Source organism: Falco punctatus (assembly GCF_963210335.1).
Source record: "Falco punctatus genome assembly, chromosome: 5".
Lineage (NCBI taxonomy): Eukaryota > Metazoa > Chordata > Aves > Falconiformes > Falconidae > Falco > Falco punctatus.
This window is the reverse complement of record NC_137584.1, coordinates 538,945-547,520: the sequence shown is the minus strand read 5'-3', so window position 1 is coordinate 547,520 and position 8,576 is coordinate 538,945.

Sequence of the window (8,576 nt, the reverse complement as noted above, 5' to 3'; positions counted from 1 at the left end):
GTTACTGTGTAAGAAGAACAGCCAGGGATAGTGTATTTTTGCTTTACTTCAGATAAGCTGAGAGTGGTGTGCATTTTTGTCCAGCCAGCTGGACTATGTCTATGTGACCCTTTTCAGCTCGGCAGTTATCCACAGCGAACAACCTTTACAGGCACTTACTGTCTTTACAGATGGATCAGGCAAATCACATAAATCTGTTCTTCTGTGGTGGGATGATCAACGGAGACAATGGGATTCGCACAGAGAGACAGTCTCGGGTTCACCTCAAATAGTACAACTGAATGCAGTTGTTGGTGTTTTCCGAAAATGGAACGTACCACTCAGCCTTGTTACTGATTCTGCTTCTGTTGCAGGTATTGTTACACGAGCTGAAGCTTCTGTGCTGCGGAGTGTTTCGCATTCCCAACTTCTTGCCCTGTTACAGGAACTTATTTTCCTTTTGGACTCTCGATCTGCGCCTTATTTTGTTATGCATATTAGGTCTCATACCTCACTACCTGGTTTTCTTGCAGAAGGCAATCGACGAGCTGACCTATTGACGTGACCAGTTCAAGTACTGCCAGACCGGATTGCACAAGCTAAACTAAGTCACTCTTTTTTCCATCGAAATGCTGGAGCTCTTAAGCGACAGTTTGACCTTACTTCTCAACAAGCGTCAAATATTGTTGCTGTCTGTCCTGATTGTCAAAAACATTCTTTCCCATCAATTGCTGCAGGAGTTAACCCTAGAGTATTACAAAGCTACAATTATGGCAAACAGCTTTGGAATAGAAACTGTTGCTATGTCAAGGTAAACTAATAAGTTCCTATTGTTCTAACGGTGTGCCTTAAATATCAACCAATCAGTGTTTTTTATGCTTAAGATTTAACCAATCAGTGTGTCATATGTAGAAGGTAGAAACGTATATAATTGTAAGAAAATCACTAATAAACGGACAACTTGCTTGCATCAAGCTGCGTCCCGTCTCTTCATTCGCCACATTCCACTGCAGTAGGAAGATCAGAGGCTTAATGAAGATCCTGGATCTTCTTACAATTTCATAGCTTAAATCTTATAATTTTATAAGAAGATATCAATTTTACATATGCTGTAAAAAAGCAGGACTTTGGGATTTCAGGGCATGAAAAGCAGCTTGCTGATCCGGGTTTATAAAGTCTGACAACACTGTTTCACCCTGTAGTGCAGTTTCTTGAAACTCTCCCCAGACTAAAAACTGTACAAGAATGCGGTGACAGCAGGGCATACTTGTCCTATTTATAAACAAAATAGAAATTATTTCCTATCTTTAGGGGAACAGATCAGCATGTCCAGTCTAATACGATGCTATTAAATACCAGGGGGAAAAAAAAAAATAGCAAGATGATCTGTTAATGTATTCAGGCTCCATGTGCTTGTTCCATTTGCTACACAGCCCCCCTCATTACTAAGGAGGCACCTGCCTGCCAAAACGCTCCCTGCTGCCTTCTCAAGGACAGAGGCAGGTCCTGGGGCTGGTGGTGTACGGCTGTGTGCCAGGTCAGCTCCACTGGCCACCGGGTGCCACTGTTTGCCAGAAAGAGACTTTGGGGGGCTCAAAACTCCGGATACTTTCCTGGCTTGTATGCTACAAGTTGCAAGTTTCATTCTAAATGTGTCTTCCCCATCTGACCTCTCGGTGGATCGAGTTTTAAAGAATTCTTGCAAATGGGTTCCTTTTGTTTTGGGTGGATTTTGGATTTTATTTATTATTTTTTCTTAAAGAAAAGGCAGGGAAAAAATGAGAAAAATAACAAATTCTGAACATTTGGGAGATGCTGTACTGTTAGAAATTGTCAGTTAGCTTTATTTTCTGGCATCAGAATCCAAACTGCAGATAACAATCCTACCATTGCCTCTGTGGGAAAAAAAAAAAAAAAAGCTGAATGAATAGGTAAAACCCATTCCCCTAGATTTTTCAACGTAGAGTGTTAGATTTCTAGTGTTTTTCAGGACAATACAGAGCCTACTGAGGCTTGTAGGGAAAAGTCTCATCTGAAACTGGCCAGCAGTGTAAAACAACTCTTCAAGAAAAGCCTCCTTTCAAGAAGCTTAAGCACACTTGTCTATTTAAAAGAGAAAATACTCTGATACTCTTAAGAAAGGGAATACTTTGGTACCACTTCAGAATCTCTTATCCAGATGATGAGAGGAAAGTAGAAAACAATATAAAATGTATTTTCCCTCTTAACAGGTAATGTAACTGAGTGCCATGCCCTTATAATGAACAGTTGAGAAGTACAACCAATTAATTAAAAAAAAGGATAGTAACCTAGAAAAGGAGGATAGATTAATACCAGGGAAATGAGAAAATGAAGAGAGTATCTTGATGAAATCTACATTCTGAGTGGAGTAAAATCATTGAGTGTGATAAAGATCAAAGGATTTATTGCCTCCTGTCTAATAGCAATGGAAGGATTTATTGCCCCCAAAACCTGTGGCTTCCAGAAGAATTTACTTATCCCAGTGTCTACTAAATGTGGATAAATTCCTTCCCTCACAAGCTCTCTAAAATGTGGAAAGATTTACTTCCTTCTGCCTCAAATAAGCGGCTACAAAGTATGCCACAGATGGTGGATTTTTCTTCTCTTTAAGTACAGAATTTCACAGAAGGGGCCTAAAATCAAGTAAAATTTTTTTTTTCTGAGTTAAAAAAAAGAAATGCAACCTAAGGAATAAAATCAGATATTATGAATCTACAGAAGCTGGTTAGAAAGACTCCTGAGGCAAGGTATTACTTGAAAACAATAATATAAGGCAACCAAATATGACAGTTCATAGGCAAGATCATCAATGGTATAGATATTTCACTTATAATTAATTTTATAATATTATAAAATAGCTGTGTAACCATGATGATCTAAGGGTATAACCAAAGCAAGGTTCACAGGAACTTTATATTTTCATTTGTCTACTCACGCAGCTGGGAAACCAGGTAAGAGTTCAGCCATCCACTATCTGCTTCAGGACTAAAAGAAACGACAAACATCAAGCCACAGTTTTGCAGCTTCTGTTTCAAATCCGGAAAAAGGTTTGTGCGACCAAAAGCAAGTCTGCATTTTTCCAACTACATCATTGGGCCAATAAAAGATATTTACTCTGCCCATAAATCTTTATCTGCTGTCATTAAGATGTTGGAATATGTTTAAAGCTTTCAGATGTTACTGGTTGTTATGTAATAAAGAAGTTGATTATACATAAAACGCTGCTTATGTGGAATAGCAGTCAGGTTCAAAGAATCAGCAACTTCAGAGACTATGAGGATAAATGAGAGCTTGACCAAAAAATGGAAGGTGAAGTTGAGCATACCTCCAGCTAAGCAATTCTGTCTGCTGTCATGCTTTCCAGATCAATTCCCAGCTGCCAAGAGTTATTAAAGGCCAGAAAGGTGGAAGTGCACAGCAGAGGCACTTGGTTAGGATTTTTTTTTCTTTTTTAAACTCAAACTTTGTACAGGAATACTGAAATTGTGGTGTTTTCTGGGAAGCAGTTTCAGTGCTAGGTTGGGTATCAGACAGAACGACTTCAGGATGCTTGGACTGTCTGCCTTCCAGCTGACTCAAACTTGAGCCTGGCACACCTAAATAGCAGCACTGAAGGTGTTCCTACTTAATTCCCCTTCTGGGACCTTTAACAAAAATAGCTTGTAATAAAATGTTAAATATTCGCTGGGCCAGTGAGAAACTGAAAAAAATCAGTTTGTTCAAATATTGTGAGCAGTGTCTGCTTACAGGCAGTAAAATGAATCAGCGAAGAGGGGAAGGACATGAGGAAGTTTGAACCGCAGTGTAAACCATAGGAAAGTGCTGATACAACTTAGATGAGGGGTTGAAAACAGCAAAAGAGGAAAATTATGTACCTGGGCTTTGTACATCTCAGACAAGGATGCCTGAGGTGGGTGTTGTCTTCTTCCCAAGCATTACCTTCTTTCTCATTTAGGAAGGAAAATAATTTAACTCTCAGGAAGACACAAGGGCTGAGAAAACTATTTCCCTCTTAGGTCTGATCTACAATATATAGGTCACTTTTGCTGAAAAACTAAGTAGCGTGAGTTTCCATGTACAAGTGGAGACTTACCTATGGACAACTGTGCATACCAGCATATGACAGCAGCGTAGACAAGTAGGAGAAATGCTGTGGAATGGCCAGTAGAGTGGATGGGGTCTGAAAGAGCAAGATAGGTGTCCTTTGCCATGAGTTTTTCAAAGGGAAATATGCTTCCTCAGAAAAGCATTTCTGTTATCACTTACTAGAAATTGCTCTGGGGCCTAGATCTTCTTTTCCTTCTTGCTTGTGCTTTTATGGGGCCTGACTTTCCAATGAAAAGCACTGATAGCACAAAGCCAATCAAAAATTATGCTATACAGAGAGGGGCAAAGCTGTAGTCATTTGTAAGTAAGCATAGGCTCAACAAAAAGTTGCACAGGCGCTAAGCCTTGTAGGGACACTCAAGAGCTTCTGAACTAGTACCTGAACGAGTTTGTTAAGAACTAACACAGGCATCACAGTGCTACTTGGCAGTGTAAACCATAGCCTTGGAGCAATGGGATGATGCTGTCCTGTTTTGCTGCTGTTGCTGATACAGTGAGGTCCACCACCTGAAGAGCAAGAAATAGGCACAGATCCTGCCCCATTTTCATTTGTCGCCAATCTGAACTTGCACTGCCTGTTCTGCACAGGTATTGCAGTAAGCAGCCAAAGGACAGGGCTTGGGCAGGTGGTGGCTCTCAGTCCTCCTCCACATCCAAGTTGTGTTTGTCTGGACACTTCACTGTGGGTCTTCACAGATGAATGTGACAGAAGTGATACCACATGGAAGGAGCCCTTAGGAAAGCAAAAGCTATTATTTGCTGGCTGACTTGTTTGTTCATGTTTAGAGCAGGAATAGTGAGTGATACCTGAAATCCTGTTGTTGTCTAGGGGTTGGTCATTGTAAAATCTGGAACCTCCACTCTGGTGTGTGGTGTGTTGGCCCTGGCTGGCAGCCAAAATCCCACCCAGCTGCTCGCTCACACCCCCTCTTCCCCCAAGGGAGACAGGGTTGGGGAATAGGAAGAAGAGGTCTGAGAAAGCTCATGGGTTGAGATACAGATGGGGAGATCTGTTACCAATCACTGTTGCAGAAAAAACTGACTTGCGGAAAATTAATTTATTGCCAATCAGTATAAATATTTAATTACTGATTTGGGTATTGGGAGACAAAAACCCCAAAGAAAACACACTTTTACATACTTAGGGAAAACACTTTTCCTCCCACTTTCCTCCTCTTCCTTCTCTGGCCTTGGTGTTCCCTCTGTTTTTCACATTTTGTTCCCTCCTCCTCTCTGTGGGGCATTTTACACCTTCCCCCAGGCACCACCAGCCTGGCTGCAGGGCCCAGCTGTGCCAGCGCCCGGGCATCCGCACCCAAAACAGATGCCACCACCACAAGAGACATTTGTTGAAAAGACTTTTTGGGTGCCTTGTGGCACAGGAAAAACAAAGGTTGAGGGGAGAATCATAAGAAAGCTGGAAAAGAGCATGCTCGCCTCTGCACACAAGCCATGGCTCCCACGTTGGTGTCAGTATGATCACAGCTGACAGGAGCACCACAATGGATGGCTTTGGCCTGTGCTTTCTTTAGACAATAATGTCACAACCATCCCTGTTTGGTTTTATTTCTCTCCTTTGATCTCCTGACAGCTTTGGCTATTCATTTTCCACAGGGGCAGCCGGCCTGAGACAAATTAGGTGCTCAGTAGTGATGAGATTCTCACTTGTCCACCTCTTTTCCATGCAGCCTCCCCATCCCTCCTGCAGCTCCTTCTCCAAAGCGGACCCTGTCTGCAGCTCCTGGGAGCAGTGCTCATCACCAGGTGCTGGCCTTGGTGGGTCACTGGCCACAGCAGCCATGGCAGACTGGCATGAGCCTGACCCAGCGCAGGGCTGTGGAAGGGACAGGGATGCTTAGATGGGAGGTGGGACCTTTTAATGAGTTTTTGAAAATCTTTCTCCAGAACCTTGCACTTGTATGAACGCCTTTTGTAGCACCAAGCAAACAGCTGCCTGATGATAGCAACACTTAAACTCAAAATTTAAACAAGAATGAGATTTGAGAAAAAAATGCTTCAAAACTAACATTTGGAGTTGTCTTCAAGCTGCTATGTAATACTAAAAAAAACCATATTAGGAAGAGATTGCATTTTGGAAAACTACATTACATAGATGTATTTATTGTCTATACATATCCCTGCTATTGTGCTGCTGTGTTTATGTTTATATATATACACACACAGACACACAGACATTTCTAACCAGAGCAATGCAGAAGTTGTATTTCCATATAAACTAGTTTTCAGCTCAACAAGCAATAGTGATTTTTTTTAAACTAATTTTTGAGTGATAGAATATTTTAAAAAATATATTTCTCTTAGCCTGTGTGAGCACACTAGGATATTTTGATGACAGCTATAGTCCAAATGGCAAGGTCCTGTTACAAGGAATTCATCACAGATGTAGTCCTTAGGCCAAATTATGAACGAAAGAAGACTGAAAATAAAATGTTAAGAAACAGCGGATATGTTTTAATTTATGAAATACAAACTGGGCACGATCAGTAGGTTCTGACATATTTTTATTTGCTAGTAGCCCTGTGGGGCAATACGGGAACCATCAGTGAAAACTTTCAGCTCCCATCTCCCTCCCATTTGGCAGCTGTTGACCATCATTTCTTAGTCAGGCCCACTTCAGCATGTCAGTGAGCTTCAAAACTTTTGTCCAGTTGGCTGTTGAAGTTGGGAGTGATGACTGCCAGCTGCATATTAAATATCTGAGTTCCTTGCACAAAGTTTGAGTCTGCAGATTCATGCAGCCTTGTTCTTCCTTAGAGGCACGAGTGGGTGCATGCAGCTGAGGCAAGGAGAAGGCAGGATTAAGTGGGATGGAACAGGGCAACGACAGCAGTGTCATGCCAAACCCATGAAAGTGAAAGGATTGGCACTGATATCTGTGGGGTTTGGAGCAGGTCCTGTGCCTCACGTTACTTTTGGTAGAGGCTGGCTTTCAAGATCATGCAGGTCCTCTTGTCTCAAAAGTGTCCCTCACCCTGCTCCACAGCACAGATCCAAGCAACACTGTCTCTGCCCACAATATCTCTGTTCTCTGGGAATACTGCCAACTTTTCAGATCCATGCAGAAAAGATTGTGTATCTTTTTTCTGCTCCTGTCACAGGACTTTTGTCACTGAGGGAGAGGCAAAAAACATGCTTTGTATTTTCTCAGGGATGGTTATTAGTGTTGCATTTGCACTGCTGTGAGGTCCTGGTCCCTGGATGCTGCGAATGAAGAGATGAGACGCAGCTTGATGCAAGCAAGTTGTCCGTTTATTAGTGATTTTCTTACAATTATATACGTTTCTACCTTCTACATATTACACACTGATTGGTTAAATCTTAAGCATAAAAAACACTGATTGGTTGATATTTAAGGCACACCGTTAGAACAATAGGAACTTATTAGTTTACCTTGACATAGCAACAGTTTGTATTCCAAAATTAGGGGGTTTCTTCCTACATGACTTTCTTAATTAATAAAGTTCCTTATCTGCACTATCCATTTCCTTATCTGGCTACTTGTTCCTCTTGTCCATCTGGTTGCCATCTCAATTGCAACGGCTCAAGAGTCTGCAGTTAGCTTGCTCCTTTGTTCCCAGGGCTTGTGCCCTACAAGTTCTTAACATGTCTCTATTCATCAGGCTATCAGTACTTGGACTCTTGTCCTTGAGGCCTTGTCCTGCACCTGGAGGTATTATGTAAGCAGAGACCAGCTTTCTATTGCTATCAAGAAACCACATTTTTTCCTGAACACATTGAGTGGGATATAATCTCAGGATAAGATTCTTTGTAGCTGGGCAACTGAATTGTTATAGTTGAAACTGAAATAACTAGAGTCTGAAATAAATTCACTAAGTATTTATTAAGGCAGGAAAGCAAAACCAGCGTGCTGGGCGGCCGGGGAGTCTCAGCTCCATCCAGGCTTGCAAATTCCGACAAGTAACACAGTCCTTTTATTCTCAACTTCAAGGCCGGTTTAAGCAAACAGTTATGCTCTCAGCCCTGTAGCAAAAAGCTGTACATTACAAACTAAACTATTTTTACACTAAAGTCTAGATGAAGACAAAGTTGTCATAGTAACATGAGATTATGGTTTAACATTGGCCTTGAAAAGGTACATCTCGCAACCTCATGGTTAACTCTTTTCTCTCCAGACAGAACGTTCTCAAATCTGTTGCAGCAAGATCATTCCTTGTGTTAAAAGCCCATTTGATCAGCAAATCACCCTTAGTTACTTATTACAGAATTGCTCCTTGATAACTGTTAAATGCAGTTGATCATTAATTTGGAGATTATGATGTAAGTTTAGACACTTGCATCACATACGGATATCTAAATGTGGACACATATCCTTAAGTGTTTTAACCTTAAATTGAATCACATTCACTTTTCTTCAGAAACTTTCTTGCAACTGTTGTCCAGCAGTTTTTTCATACCACATTTGTACTCTGCATTTGACCCCTCCCAAA